A 15,202-nucleotide genomic window follows, 5' to 3' on the forward strand; every position below is an offset into this window, starting at 1 on the left:
GCCTAACAATCTGTGGGTGCAGGAAAAGATCCATTCACCTGAACTTGCAGATTGGCTTCTGCTGTGACAGTTCACAGCAGAAGCGAACCACCACTGGTGCGCCTGCAACCCGGAGTGGCTGCCTTGTAGCAGTAAAAGTTCTATAGGACAGTCCTAAAATAGTTAATGAATTTCTGGTCACATTTGAGCACAAGATGGCAAGGCTATGTTCACACCTTTGTATTTTGATGCAGAGAAGTTGAAATATGGTGGCATTTATCTGCATTTTACATACATTACTATTTATTTCTATGGAAGGTACTGGAAAATGTGCCAAATGTGCTACTACACATAGTTCATCATTGCTTCTGAAGTACAAGTGAAGCTGATTCTAGTCTACAGAACATTGGTGCTGCTGTGAGTGAAACCTGGCATACAATTTTTACTGGCCATGCTGCAGACTGCAAGTCGGAAAACAAACACATTCAGAAGAAAGGGGTGGCATGGCTGATTGTTTTAAGGGGGGCTACAGAGAAGGCCTGGAGGGATTTTTGCATAAAATTGAACTTGTACTTTATGAAAAAGTACTAATGTCTTGTTCATTTTCTGGACTTTGTGGTTTCACATCAACTTGACATCAGAAAGTTGCCTATGTGCATTGGGGAGAATTTACTAAAACTGGAGAGTGCAAAAATTGTTGCATCTGTGCATAGAAATCAATCAGCTTTCACGTTTTATTGTCAAAGCTTAAATGACCAAGCTGAAGTTAGAAGCTGATTGGCTATCATGCACAGCTGCACCAGATTCTGAGTGCTCCAGTTTTAGTAAATTCCCCTATTGTGTATATTTGAATTTTTATCTGTCTCTCGCTCTTTAAACCAGATCTGTCAGAATATGATGCACTTGCCACAAAATGCACTATTACTAGCATTTATCTTTCCATTCTTCTTATTATCTTTTTATGCTTTTATTTCACAACCACCCTTATATCTCCTTGGCACAAAATAATGCTGTTTTAGTAAAATCTAACTTCTTGGAGGTGAAAAGATTCTGTTTTACACATTCATACTGTGCAATCTGCTTCAGCTCATCAAGATAATGCAATATCTTATTACATTCCCTCTGCAACTGCCATTCTGCCAAGTATTCAAATTTATAAATGAACTGTGACAAGTCATTTAGCTGTAATACAGTGACAAAATGTAGAAATACACTTCCTGCTGTATGTAATATTAGGTTTTAGAGGAGATTAGAGTTGAAGTATGGACTGTGGTCAGGGCTGCATTTGAAAATATTGAATCACTGAATGCTGACAGTACAAAAAGGCCACGATTCATATAAGGCGGTATAAAGAACCAACAACAATCTCCAAAGTGTAGGAATCACTATCAGCTGATCATATTTAGGGCACATACTTTATTGTGGGTAAACTTTACTTACATTACTTTTTCTAACTTTAATTTTCTTTGCAGGCTTGTAAACTACCTGACTTCACACCGTCTGCCATCTTCAAAAAGTCTTTCAGATAACAGAGATCTGTAGTACAATACTCTTTCCCCTGAACCATATCAGGCCACTTGCACTCAACATAGGGAAGGTACCTTGCAAGTTGGGATCCCCCTTCCCCCTGACAAAGCCGCTTGTTCCCATGTTGATGAAGACCTCTTCTCCGCAATCCTGGCTAGGTGGGGCTTTTTAGAATCTGGGAGCCTCCTTAAAAATAAGGGGACGCCCATATACCAGCCTACCACTATGAATGAGTAAGGGTTACCTAGTACCTCTACCCATTTACAAAAAATATAATTAAAAAAAAAGACAAAGACACACTGTGACAAGTTCATTATTTTAACCTCCCTAGTGGTATGATTATGTCAATATTTCTGTGCTCAAAGTGGTACATTTTTTTGCATGGAAATATGTTGTTTTTTATTGTAGGCCTAACTAGGAATAACTCACTAAAATCTGTCCGAACAAGAGTCTAGTAAACATCCCGGATAGGATAAAACTTGAAACACAAAATCATAAATTATAATATAATAAATAATCATAAAAAATAATAATATAATAATAAATTTAATGCAATAATATAATCAAACCAAAAACACTGAGATTTGAAATATAGCGCCAAGTTCCCACAGCACTGAGCTTAGTCACAAAATTGTTTTCAGTGTCTGATGACAAATTTCCCCACAAATCATTATCACTCAATTCTGCAAGTGGTTCTAATTTACTATCACTGTTTTCTAGCTGGTCTAAAGGGACACTTTTTGGACACCATGGACATTTCTCAGTTTCCTGGCAGAAAGAACAGTAAAAATGCAGGCAGAGCACAGGACAAAGCACTAGGGACAAAATGTATGTGAAATGGTTTGATACAGTAATGTTTTACTATGTGATTTTAGTGTATTTAGTAAATGTTACTTTTTAACCTTTTTTAAATTTCCCGCTGGTTCCAGCCCCCGTACGTCCTGTATGTCCCGATGCTCGCAGGGACCAGACCCCAGAAGACAGATGCCGGCATCGGCCGGAGGAGATGGCCGGAGACACTGCAGTGGGGACATCGCGGAAGTGCAGGACAAAGTAAGTGAAACAGGGAATCCCAGAACAATGCTGCAGTGTAATCCCGAGTGTAGCTTGGGGTTACCGCTTTTGGTACTGAAAGTTTACCCCGAGCTACACTCGAGAATACCCCAGGGGGGGTTAAAAAAAATAAAAATCCACAATGTAAATCCACCTCAATTGTGATGAACAATGCAAAAAAAAAAAAAAAAACCCACTAACCTGTGTTATGTTGACAACACTGCTCCTAGTTATGAGCCAAACATACCTGGGTTCCATTTGGGTTGGGTTTGGTGAAATTTACTGAAGCTGGGATGTCAAATCCTAAACCTACTGAAGTCAATGGCAGCCAAATCTGCAAACAGAGGGCTACCCATTAACGAAAAAGAAAAATTGTGATTCGTAAATTAAAAGACACAGATACACTTTGACAAGTCCTTTATTTAAAAAAAAAAGTCACATGATGTAAATCTATCATCAATCACATTGTCCAACAATGGAGATCCTCATCAATCACAATGATTGACCCACCAAAATAAAACTCACCTGATTTCTCTTTTGATCCCTTCATTCACTCACTGTGAATGACAGCTCCCAGGCCTGCTGTTCAATGTAACAAAGGGATAGGTTCTTCCAGATATTATCATTGACCAAATATGGTCATGTCCATATTTGGTCAATGAGTATACCCTGCTTCTTTGTTTATGTTTAGCTGCAGGGACCAGGAACTGTCACTTGTGATTGGATGAGTCAGCAGGTTGGCAAGTTTTACTTTAGTGGGTTGACCTGCACTGTTCATCATGATTGTAGATGTGAGGATCATGGATCTGCACCATTGGATGAAATGACTGATATTGGATTTAGAAAAGTCGTGGGATGTATCTGTGTCTTTAAAAGCTTAATTTATTTTCCTGAAAACAGTAGAATTATGGGCTTTACCAAAAAGCTGTCATTTTGTTTCGTCTGTCTGTTTCTGTGTCAGCAGTAGGGTCCTCCTGGGTCTCCTACCATAGTGTCCCTTTTCATTCAGATGGTGATGTATAGTGCGAGCTGACACAGCTGAACCATGTGGCTGAAGGTCAGTTTAAATTTGTCTGGAAGTTGGTTGAGGTTCTTTATCCACCATTCGAACAATCCCTTGTGGCAATCTTTGATTAAGTTTTTCTCTTTCATCAATGCTCAGAGAGATTAGGTACAATGTCATGGACTATAAACTTCTTGACAATGTTGGGCACAGTGGACACAGAAACATTAGAATCTGTTAATTGATACAAGTGAGTTTAATTACAAATTACAGGAGCATCACAAACTTGGAATACAATTATTTCTTACAATTTTGAGAAGGTGCCAATAATTTTGTCCAGTCCATTTTTGGATTTTTGTGTGGAATGTGTCTGATTTGACTTTTCTGTCATACCAATAGAAAACAATAGAAATAAACATAAGAAAGCCTAAACATTTGTAATTGACAAAAATGCAGGGGTGCCAATATTTTTGGCCATGATTGTATCTCTTCTGCAAAAAAAGAGGCAGTCTGCTCACAATTTTCTTGTTTTCACTTTAGTTTGGCTTTAAAGTGATTGTAAACCATAGGCATGAAATATGAACACAGCATATCTTTCTATAGTGTGTACTCTCAATTAAAGTGTTACTAAACCCTGGACCCTGCATTCACTATATCTGGTCTCCCACAGTACACAGAACATGGAAATGCAATTATTTTAGTAAATATTAACTACTAAATACCTTTTCTCATCAGAAGTTGGAGCAGTCTTGTGACTTCTATCAGTGTCCAGCCAAGAACTAGCTAAAGCTTGTAGAAGGAGTTTTCTTTCTGCTCTAGGAGGATTCAAAACCCCAGATCTCTGTCTGACCAGTGCTGATGGGCCTTTGCTGATCACATGCACTCTCCCAAGAAAATAAAAAACCTCTCTAGCAACATTCATCAAACTGAGCATGTGCAGAGTGGCTACGGTTCAGTCTGTCTTATCAGGAAATAAGAGGTGGTAGCTTGAAGAAGGGGAGGAACAGAGCAAATCAGAATCAAATGGCCTTTTTATACAATGCAGAGGATTAACCCCTTAGGTTGCACAGGGAGTATAACAAGCATGCTGCACTGCATATACAGACTGATTTTACTGTTGTGGGTTTAGTAACACTTTCGAAGCACTAAGTTTCATTTCTGGCTTCTGCCTCAATCCTCTGCTATCAGCATGAGTCAATTCTGCCATTTTTTCCTGACACCAAGAGAAAATTGGTGACAGAGGAGGGACCTCCATCAGTCCTGACAGTCTCAGCTCTGTTCCTGTGTGCTGTGTAAAGAGTGGTGTGTCTCTTCCCTCCAATTAGCTCTCAGGGCTCTCCTCACTGAGCTCTGAAGAGTGTAATTTCAGCTCTCGGCCCCCATTTACTGAACTCTCAAGCTTTATAAATTCAGCACTTTGAACGGCTGTAGAGAAGAGAAGACTGCAATTAGATAAGTACAGCCTATGTAGGAGGATCTGGCTTATCTCTGTGTATCACCTGAGGCTAGTCACTAATGTTAAAATATGGTCACAAAGCTGCACAACAGGTGCATAAACCTTCAAGAAATTACAAACTAGTTATTACAAGTCAGTTAAGTTCAACAAGCTAACATTTCTGTAAAATATTAGGCTTCTACTTTACTTTCAAAGACAGCTCACCATTAATATCTAGATCATTTATCATGGGCAAAATGTGGATCGATTTGTCTTTTTTCAGCATAGAAATGACAGGCTGTTAGTAGCAGAAACTCTACAGACAGAAGCTTGGCTCTAATACCTCTGTACAATTACTGTGTAATGAATTCAGACCAGTTCATTAAAAAGGAAAATCACCACAGAGACCTTTTAAGACTAATCATGCATGTTATAGTGATAAAGAGTTTGAGTTCTAAGTACGATGGAACTTGAGAAAAGAACCTGTACATGGAGTCATTTACTGTTGTGCAGACGAACTATTAAACTCAAATTGATGGATGATTAAATAATTTATGGTGTATGCAGAAATACATTAATTTAATGGCCTGTGCATTTTTGGTTTAAAAATAGGGCGACAAACTTATGAACTCAATATGGACTGCGTGTATTGTGACTGTACGGTGGCAGTTTAAATATGCTTTCTCTCTTTTTTTCATAAAAATCTGAAGTAGATCTGAATCTAAACAATATTGTTCATATTAGACATGCTTTTCTTAAAGTGAACCTGGCCTAAAACGTGTAAAGGTAAAATGTGCTGAAATTCAGGGCACCTTTTAATATATTAACCTCTGTTAATATTTAAAGTGGTTGTAAAGTCAGAAGGTAAAAAAAACCTTCCGCATGCAGCTTTCCTCATAGCTCCCTCTAAATACATACCTGAGCCCAGGGGCGGACTGACAACTCATGGGGTCCCCGGGCAATAGGGGATCATGGAGCCCCTGTGTCCTTGCCCAAACTCAAAAAAGCCTATGAAAAAGGTACCAGGGGCATCTCATGGGGCCCCCTACTGACCCCGGACCCTCGAGCAGTGCCCGAGTTTCCAAATGGTCAGTCCGCCCCTGCCTGAGCCTGATCTTGATCCAGTGTTGTGCATAAGAGCCAAGGCTCTCTCAGTTCTTTCAATCCTCATTGGCTCAGATACAGGAGGAATCAGAGCCAGTAACAAGGGAATGGGGGTGGGGCTGAGCACCCCTGTGTGTGTCTTATGGACACACAGAGCAGGGCTCATGAGCGAGCATGAACAGCTTGCTCTGCGGACACTCAAAGTTATGAACGCGGAACCAGAGAAGGAGGAGGAGGACGATTGGTGGCTGCTCTGTTCAAAACAATTGCACAGAGCAGGTAAATTTATTAGTTTTTTTTCTTTTTTAAACAAAAGAAAACAAGGCATTAAAGTTACTTTAAATGTATTTACATGTTTTTTTGGGGCCCCATAAATGTCAGGCCCTTACTGTATATGTTGTCTCAACTTGTGTCCAAATAAAGATGAACCCTTTCATGACCAGAAGCCATGAAAACCCAGATAAAATTTTGTGGTGTCAGTATGTGCCTGTTGACCTAATAATAACTGTATAAATAATGTACCGTACCTAAATAATTTTTACATAGTTTTCTTAAAGGCATTTTAGATTGTATCAAATTCACTGCTTTTTTTTAAAAGTATAAGCTGTCAGATTGATATGTTTATCCACTTGCCATCCAGAGAAATTTTGACATTTCTCACATAAATGTTAGAATCTACATTTTTTTTTGCAAATAAACTTAAAATGACTTAGACCCCCAAACATTATCTTTTTTCTGAAAGCAAAGGTCCTGGAGAATAAAATGGTGGCATTTTTTTTTTAAATTTTTTATGTCACACAATATTTGCACAGCCATTTATCAAATGCAAATACGTGTAAATGGATTTTAGTGCCCACAAACACAATATAATACCCAATTGTTCTTGTTAAATGTAAAAGATGATGTTGTTTCAATTAAATAGATACCAAACGTATTAATATTTTAAGAAGTGCATGCACTGTAATTATTGTTCACAGAGATACCTCATGTGGTGCAATTTACATATATGTGGGACCTACATGTTTGCATTTGTATGTGAGCTTGGGGGATGGGGGTGCTTTAAATTATTTAAAAATTTATTTTTTCAAGGTTTTTTTTCATTCAGATGCATTGCTGTCACAATCACTTTTCCTTTTGTAAGGAATTGTAGCTGAACATTACCTTGGTAGGGGGCATTAAGCGGAGTGATAATAGTCTGTAGACTTCCCATCTCAAGTGTGCCATCCAAGGGTGCTTAGTGTAAAACAGAGGAAGATGTCGCTACATCAATGGCCAATAAGAGTACTTTCAGTAGGCAGATGAATAGCAGTTGGAATGGCTTAGTCCTGAAGTCAGGCTTCCAATTTCAGAATTTCAGATAATCACACAGTGAAGGGGTATATGGCTAATAAGGGTAATCGAAGGATTCATGTGCTGTCTGCTTTTAGAGAGGACTTTGTTTCTTCGAAAAACATACTACTGTATTTGCTTTCAAAGTTATGAAATTTAAGATGAGACATTACAAATAGTGAAGTATCTATTCTCCAAAAACTGCAGAAAAAATGCTGCAGCCTACATTTTGTTAAACAGCAGCCCACGGAATGAACAGATGGAAAGTGTCTAATATCCCTTAAAATTGGTAAATGATTGAAAATTGGTAGATGAAACTTTAAACGTGAATTGTCAGGTATGGATTTTTTGTGCATAGTTACATTGATTCATCTTGTACCAATGTAAGTATGTACTGTATATTCCATACCTAGCCAATCCCTGCAGAAACAGAAAATCACTATAGTAGATGCCACTACTACAGGGATCCTTGCTGTTTCATTGAATGCAAAGCATTCTGAACAGATGAGGTGGAGAGGCAGGGCAGTGATGTCATGACCTTCACCTCGTCCAACCACAGAACACCTTGTATTCATTGAGAAAAATAAAAAGAATTTCATGAATAGTGTCTGTGCTAAGTTACCCCCTGTTGTTATTATGCAGTATGCCTTACTGCTGCTTGGCATGGGATGCAGAAGTCAGCCAGGATCACTGTACTAGCAGTGGCTACTACAGTGTTTCTGTTTCCACAGGGATCAGCCAGGTATGGAGTATGTACTGTGCACTTAAATTGATCCAAGCTGGACCAATGTAACTATGCAAAAATATCCATATCTGGATTGCAGCTTTAATAAATAAGATTATATACATAGTTGACACTGATGAACATGAGAACGAATTACAGGTATATGGGAAAAGGTTACATGCATTTTTTAAATAATTTGTTTAGCTTTAATGATTTTATTATTCACTGTATGTGTAAATGGTTTGAGTGTCATTAAAATAACAAGGGGTCAGCGTAAAAATATTATAATATTATTATAGTATATAATTAGGTTGTAGTATAAGCATTAAAAACCTTAATGTATTACAATGACCTTATATCTTTCAGATGTTTGTAGACTATTATCTGGGCAAAGTAATTTAGTCAAAGAGTTTTATGGTCTGTCATCATTTCTGTCCTTTGGATTGAGGGTATCCAGGATTAGGGATGAGATTTGGGTCCATTGATTCTGTGGGTTTAAGATGAATCCTGTGTGTTTGAGGTTCACAGTCTTTGTGAATTTATTTGTAACCATAATAAACTGCCCCACTTTTGAACTTATGTCAGCTGACCTAGAAGGGCCAATATATTGGGTTCTGTTAAGTGCCAGCCCCCACACTATAAAAGGGTGGTTTCCCAACACTATGTCATTGTGTTCAGGGAGAGGTACTGTAGCTGCTATCTGGTGCTATACAGTGCTTTATTGGGCTAAATTACTGTGGATTGAAGTGTTGTGGGCTACATATTGTTGTGCACCCCCCATCACATTTTCAGTTTAGAGAACCTAGAAGACCTTGTTAGCAATGAAGAGAGCAGTGTATTAGCAGTGAGAGACCATCTGTGGATGCCGCTGATTCTTGAAAGTTCAGAGAGAGAGGCAGAACAACAGCCAGGGAGGATCTTCTATGGGGCATGATCAGCTTGAAGAGGACTGGATGGAGCAGCCATCCTAATCCATCCAATTAAATGTCCCCCACGGCAGTACCCATCTACTCATGCCCAATGCATCAGCTTTCCTAATTAGTATCAAGATTAGCCCTTCCATAGGCTAATGGAATTCACTGTTAAACTAAGGTTTAGCAAAATGTCAACAGAATTCTGTGAGCAAAATTCAGTGACCATCTTCCACCCCGTGAATCGGACTCAGACAGACTTGCCCATCCCTATCCAGGACTAGAGTAGACTAGTTTTGTCATGAAAAATCATGTATCTCTCTATTGGAGTAAAATTTCTTCCCTGAAAGATTCTTGTTTGGAATGCCATGATTTGAAAATACTTACATTGGTCATGAGAAAAACAAGTAGGCTGTCTTTGCTATCCTCCTCTTGAAAAGGATAATTGTCTGGTTGTATCTAATTTTTTTGGCTTCACCAATTATTCACACAACAGAAGTCAGAGAAAAGTCAGAATTCCATTTCTCGTGAATTGCTCAGATCACTGACTAAGAAAGCATTGTCATGAAACCATTTACAAATCAGCCAGGGAATTAGTACTTTCAGAAGAGGTCAGTAATGGCAGCCTGCATATTTATCCTATTACAAGTGGGTTTTAAACCTAGCTATGATGGTGTGAGATTTTTTATTCTAGTAGATTGAGAACTTCTGAATATTTTGAAGAATAGGTCACAGTCAGTACACATCCTGTTCATGGCTAGCTTGAACCATAGTAGTTCATATTTGTTAAGTGAGAACATTACATTTTTCAGTTGGCCGATCATTTTTGTTAGTATTTAGCTGCTTTTTTTAACATTTTTCTTGCATTTGTTTGATGTTTCAGCAATAATCAGGTCAATATATTATCTCACTTCTTTTTTGTTCTTTTTTGAACTTTCATTGTAAAGCTCCTTTTAATACGTTCTCATTGAAAGATTGTTTTGTTATTTTCAACAAGCAGCATAATCAAACAATTAGCAGCATAATAACAGCATATTGTTTATGAAAATTATAGAATACATACTTCATATAAGGTAAGAAAGGGAAAAAATTAAACAAAAAGAAGAAAGTAGTTGCTCCGTAAGCACCATAGAAGATTTTACGTCAAAATATAATGCTATCTATACACTAGTAAAACTCTGTGTAACACCCTGCCGTAATACTGTTTAGGATGTTAAATGGACACAAGATGGCATTGTCCTGCATCCCAGTTATACAAACTCTGTTGAAAAGCTTAGTGGGATTCATTAGCTGATTGCAGGACTTCACTTTTTGACAGGGAGTTAACAAACTACATTTCCCAAAGGATGGGCAGATGGGCAGAGGCAAATAAATACAGAAGCCTGGGAGCTCAAGGACAGGAGGTGGATGGAGAGAGCTAGAGATCAGGTGTAAGGAGAAGACCATGTGGGATGCCGGAGGTCAAAGCTGGGCTAGACAGCAGAGAGTGGAGGAGAGAGGAGGAATTGCTGACCGCTGACAAGTCTGGCGGACAGCCCTGCGAGCAGGTGGGCTGGAGTGCTGCTGTCCAGAGTGATCTCTGAAGGAGGAACCATGAGGAAACAAGGGCCCCTACCTACAGAGAGACCATCCGCCACCTGACTTATACCACAGATCGGGTGAGAGATTTTCAAATTCAAGCCATCTATGTTTCACATGTCATTGCTAAATCTAGTTACTTTCTACTTAGTTTAACTACTATTGTTTCTCAAGTTACAAGTGTCAAGGCCCAAGTTGTATTATTGCTCCCATTACAATCTGCCCCACTCATCAAGGTGCTCCTTCATTGCTGCAGTTTGCCACTGTAATTCAAGGAAAAACTAATTCCTACAGAAGTGTGTTTATGCCTATTTTTAATTTCTACCAAATTGTACACTTCACCCTGTGTGTGTCAAAGGGGTACCATTCAAATTCAATATCACTTAAAGGGGCAGCTACCTTCCTTTGTTTTCACCCTCTATTAAGGAACTTCAACCTTTTGCCTCAAGGACAATTTGAATCCTTATGCTCACCAACTAGGGCCCCATTGAGTGCACAGAAGATCTGCTGTTAAAGGGACATTGGTCTATTTATTTCAAGAGCTCTTCTTTCTCAGAATTAAACTCAGCCTTCAGCCACTGAGAGCCCAATGCGAGTTAGCCTATCTGTTGGTAGTTTTTTGGTTCACTGGGAAATAAACATCTCATGACTTGGGCTATCATTTAAATTCAGAATTGCAGGACAAATAAAACTGATTGAGATTGTGCTGTGTTGTGACCCTTACTTGAAGTTACTAGAGTGATAGCTGTTATTTTATGTACATATTTTCCTTTTTTTTTTATTGCGCCCTCATTTGATCTCAATGCAGCCAAAATATCAGTTCACTCTAAATTGTGTGTGAGTCTATTTTATGGTCGCAGCCAGATGATTCTTCTGGCCATAGGTTTAAGGTGGTGTCAGCAGAAGTTGGGCTTCCAGTGGGGTCAAGAAAGACAGGGAACCTGAAAATTACTCAGTGGACCCGGTAGGGGGTAGTGCTACATTTGTAATTTATTAGATCAAGAAAGTTCATTTGACTTTGTAATCTTTAGTAGTCTCATATTGATGTTTGTTTTCCATTGCAGTGATGAGAAAATTTGAAGTAGCAGGTTGGAAAATGTTTCTCAAATTAATTATGTGGTTTTCTTTCAGGAAAATCCATTGGTTTCAAAATGTATTTTGGGAGGATCCCCACGCCATTTTTAAAAAAGTTTGCCGTGGGGGTTTCTCTCAAAATCCATACCAGACCCGAAGGACTTGGTATGGATGAAGGGGGACCCCACGCCATTTTTTAAATTATTTTTTTAATTGCTGGCAATTCTTTCTTTTACATTTGCTATCAGTGGGGAACCCGCTGACAGCTGAAACATTAGCACATGGTTTTCACTACTAAAATACCACGACTTGATAAAATAACATGTTGAACATATTCCCCCCTAATCTCCTGTTCTCAAGAGAGAATACATTCAGTTCCTCTAATCTTTCCTCATAGCTGAGCTCCTCCATGCCTCATCAGTTTGGTTTTCCTTCTCTGTACTTTCTCCAGTTCCCCAATGTTCTTTTTGTGAATTGGTGTCGAAACTGAACTGCATATGCCAATGAGGGTTTACTAATAATTTGTACGGGGGAAAATGATATCTGTCTCTCTGGAGTCAATACCTCTTTTAATACAAGAGAGGATTTTTCTCGTGTCAGAAACTGCAGCTTGGCATGCCATTATTAAGCTTGTGATCTAACAGAACTTTCAGATCCTTCTCCACCATTCATTTCCCCAGTTGTACCTCCCCCCCCCCCCGTATGTATGATGCATGCTTATTCTTATTCCACTGCACAGCTTGGTGTCATCTGCAAAGACTGAAATGGTACTTTTAATCCCAGACCCTATATCTTTTATAAATATATTGAAAAGTAAGGGTCCCAACACTGAACCTTGGGGTACACCACTGACAACACTAGACCATTCAGAGTATAGTATATAATTTGTTTATCCAATAGCCTGAGTAATGTGGTAGCCCAATGAACTTTGGTTGGAGGATCTTGTTGCCGCAATCCCCAAATAGCAAGTAATTAAACTTGTCTTCAACCAAACAACGCTACAATATCAGATTCTGGTGTAGCTGTCCTTTAATATTGTTTAATAGAGTTTGTTCAGCAATGCTGAATTTTGCATTTTTCTTTTTCTGGAGGGAGGAAAAGAGAAAGATGTTCTGTATCTCAGAAGATAAACAAGATGTATCAATGCACACACATCTAAACATTGAAATTTACATTGGTATCACTATTTTTGTAAAGCTGTATGTTAAAATTTCAGTCTGTACCCATCAGAGATGGAATAATATAACACTATTTACAGATTAGGCAATATAATTGCATTGAACATTGCTTAAAATATTAAAATATAATCCAGCCATTGTTGATCCATTGGGCCCAGTGACTGTTTCTTTTATCTATATGTTTATTAACAATCACTGTAATCATTTACACTTCACACAGTGGGAAGGTAACAAATCCTTTGTGTATATGGCTGAGCTCAGCACAGCTGGTGTAACAGGAGATTAAGTTACCCATACACTAAACCAAGTGATTGATGGGAGAGCTTTTCATCTAGCAAAGTGCAGTTTTGTTACATAATTACAAACATTATATGCAGTGCTAAATCTATTTCCTGACAATAAATTGAAGGGTTGTTCTGACTGAGTTATGAAAGAAATTATGAACTAATTTGTGGAAGCAACATCTGTTGTGTGCTTGAAAAAAAAAGCTTCTATGAGGCAGAAAAAAAATAATGTATTTCCCTCCATGATAAAGCTATTTATTATACAAAGGGGACACCACTTTACATGCTGTATTGGTATGAGAACAAACACTATTGCATTGTTCCCAAAAATTAAACTCGCTCATTATTTTTGGAGGATTTCAAGGTAATTAAAATAAGATTTCTGAACATCAGCCTTTGTCTGAAATGCCAGAAATGCCGACATTATTGACCTTAATTGTATTTACAGATAATGGTAATTAAAGTTGCAGTCAGTTTATCTGAAAAGCAGAATGTTGTTTAGGAATGGGGAGCTGCTGAATTCACTAAATGCAACAAGTAACAATTTAGTGTTTTTTATTTGCAATGGTGGAGAAGAATATCTGAAACCCGTGATATGACATCTGGAAAAATGTGCCTGTACCCAGCCATTTCACTTCAACATGCTAAATGGCAGCTTAGCTTAGACAAAAGAAAATGAGGAAGCTCCTGCCTATATGGAAATGCAGTGTGAGTTTACCTGGTTTAGAGCTGCTCTGCTATGACTTGGTAACTGCACACAGATCAAAAATGTGATTCTTCCACATGCGTTTAACTATTAAGGGTATAGAGACACAGTTAGTTTATGACATTTTTTTAACCAATTGACCTCTGGAAGTTTGCTATTCAGCACTGCGCTACTTTAACTGGCAATTGCTCAGTCATGCAACACTATACCTAAATGAAACATATATCCTTTTTTTCACATAAATAGAGCTTTCTTTTGGTGGTATTTGATCATCACTGGGTTTTTTATTTTTTATTATATAATTGAAAAAAGTCCCAAAATTTTGAAAAAAGTAACATTTTCTACTTTCTGTTATAAAACGTCCAATAAATAATTTTAAAAATCTAATTTATTCATAACTTTAGGCCAGAATGTATTCTGCTACGTCTTTGAAAAAAATACAAATAAGCGTGCATTAATTGGTTTGTGTGGTTAAAGATGGTGTAGACCTTTAAATGTGTTTGTTGTTTTAGCTAGGTATAAATGTAGTTATAAATTCCCTGGGTTGTTTACTTGCCTTACCTTGCAATGATGGGCTCACATGTTGTGGTTTCAGTTTGTACTGTCATGGCTGATCATTTACTCTATGTCTATGTATTAATCCACCTAGAACTAAAGAGCCAATGCTCCAGGATGGCCCGCTTTTCCACACTGCACACACCTGCCGATCGGGTGCTCACCCCACTTTCAAGTTGATCAATATATAAAAGAAAATTCCAGATGGCAGCACTCAATAGCTCCACTTTATTGATATAAAATCACAGACAGTGGGGGAACAAGAGCAAGGCTGACATGTTTTGGGTGTTAGCGCTTAATCATAACCTCATTAATCCACCTAGTTTGTCCTTATTCACCAGAGGAACAAGCAACTTCTCTTTCGAGGTCACATAGTGTTCAGTGCATGACCAGCCATTCAGTGTTGTGTCACAAATGAAAACATGTCTCTTCTGGTATAGTAAGCTCTGTTAACTGCTATGCCTGTCTGTGTCAGGTCTAATTACTATTTAGCTCTCACCTGCATCAGTGATAGACTGAGAGACCCAAGGATTGTAGGATATGTAGCTTCTTCACAGGAAATGTTAGTTCTCAGATAACAGACAGAGGTCATGCAGTAACGTAAAGTGCCATGCCACGTGTCTCATGTTTCTACATAATCAAAAACTTCTAACACAGGAATGTGAAGATTTGCCCTGCTATACAGTATATGGTGCACACAATGCAAAAATTACACCATGAAACAGCAAGATCAATGCACATCCTATGCAGGTAGGAAAGTTT

The sequence above is a fragment of the Staurois parvus genome, unplaced genomic scaffold (assembly GCF_062004578.1).
Source record: "Staurois parvus isolate SC_StPar_1 unplaced genomic scaffold, SC_StPar_1.0 ptg000299l, whole genome shotgun sequence".
In the NCBI taxonomy this organism is placed as follows: Eukaryota; Metazoa; Chordata; class Amphibia; order Anura; family Ranidae; genus Staurois; species Staurois parvus.